The sequence below is a fragment of the Penaeus monodon genome, chromosome 22, assembly GCF_015228065.2.
Source record: "Penaeus monodon isolate SGIC_2016 chromosome 22, NSTDA_Pmon_1, whole genome shotgun sequence".
Classification (NCBI taxonomy): Eukaryota; Metazoa; Arthropoda; class Malacostraca; order Decapoda; family Penaeidae; genus Penaeus; species Penaeus monodon.
The window spans coordinates 22,553,946-22,554,869 of record NC_051407.1 but is presented as its reverse complement, the minus strand read 5'-3'; the positions used below and the strand labels follow the sequence as shown (position 1 = coordinate 22,554,869).

The window sequence follows — 924 nt, the reverse complement described above, 5'->3', positions numbered from 1 at the left end:
TACGGTGCTGTATGGACAGTGTAACCAGGTAACTTTACTACAGTGCTTAGGGTGTTGTTAGTGATATGTTAAAATGGAGTTCTGTATTAAAATAACACAATGAGAAAAGAAAGAGAAAGCACACGCACTCTCGCTATCGCCCCTTCTACGCCCATAAGTCACCCAGATAAAGCCGACAAATAAACGTAAATGCACGTCCCATACATTCCAACACTCGCAGACACAAAAGGGGATCGAGTATCTTGTCAAAGCGACTTTCTCTTTCTTTTGTGTGAAGTTTAATGTTTCTTGGATTCTGTTTTTTACTGGTTTTACGCGCTTGTAGGCCTATATTCATATACATATATGGAGGTGTACCGGTGGAGTCAAATGCGTGTGTAGATGGGGCTTGACATATACATGCGCACACCCATACACACAACAGACATTAGATATGCACATAAATAAAACAGCATAACACAGCACGTATACACATACCTAGCCCCACACCAACATGTCAAAACGTACACACGCACAAGCTTATTTTTTTACCCTCAAGCTTACGCACAAGCTCACGCAAAAGCTCACCCACAAACTCTCACACACACATGTACCCCACACAGTCTAAGAGGTATAACATAGGGGTTAAGGGTAAACGGCTTGTGGTCAGGCGCAACGTAATAAGGGAAAGAAATGGGGATGCGACGAGGGGGAGGGGGTTAAGGACGAACTTCTTGGATAGGGTAGCTGTCGTGGGGGGGGGGGGGCAGAGAGAGTGGAAGGAGAGGGGAGGGGCAAGATGGATGTACCCGCCACGGAAGCTCTTGTTGTTATTCCTCCGCTGTCGGGAAAATTCTACTGCCAGGAACTTTCTAGAAATCGAGATGGAAAAGTCGCTTTATAACGGATGCTTAACGGCCGTCTGTGATTTGGCCTTTCCCGTTT

At 45.7% G+C, this 924-nt stretch overlaps 1 protein-coding gene across 1 annotated transcript in view; it reads left to right on the top strand.

Annotated features, from left to right (window-relative positions):
* Nucleotides 1-924, top strand: part of LOC119587002 — a gene marked incomplete at its 3' end in the record, with an annotated part of 168,418 nt that overhangs the window by 19,168 nt on the left and 148,326 nt on the right.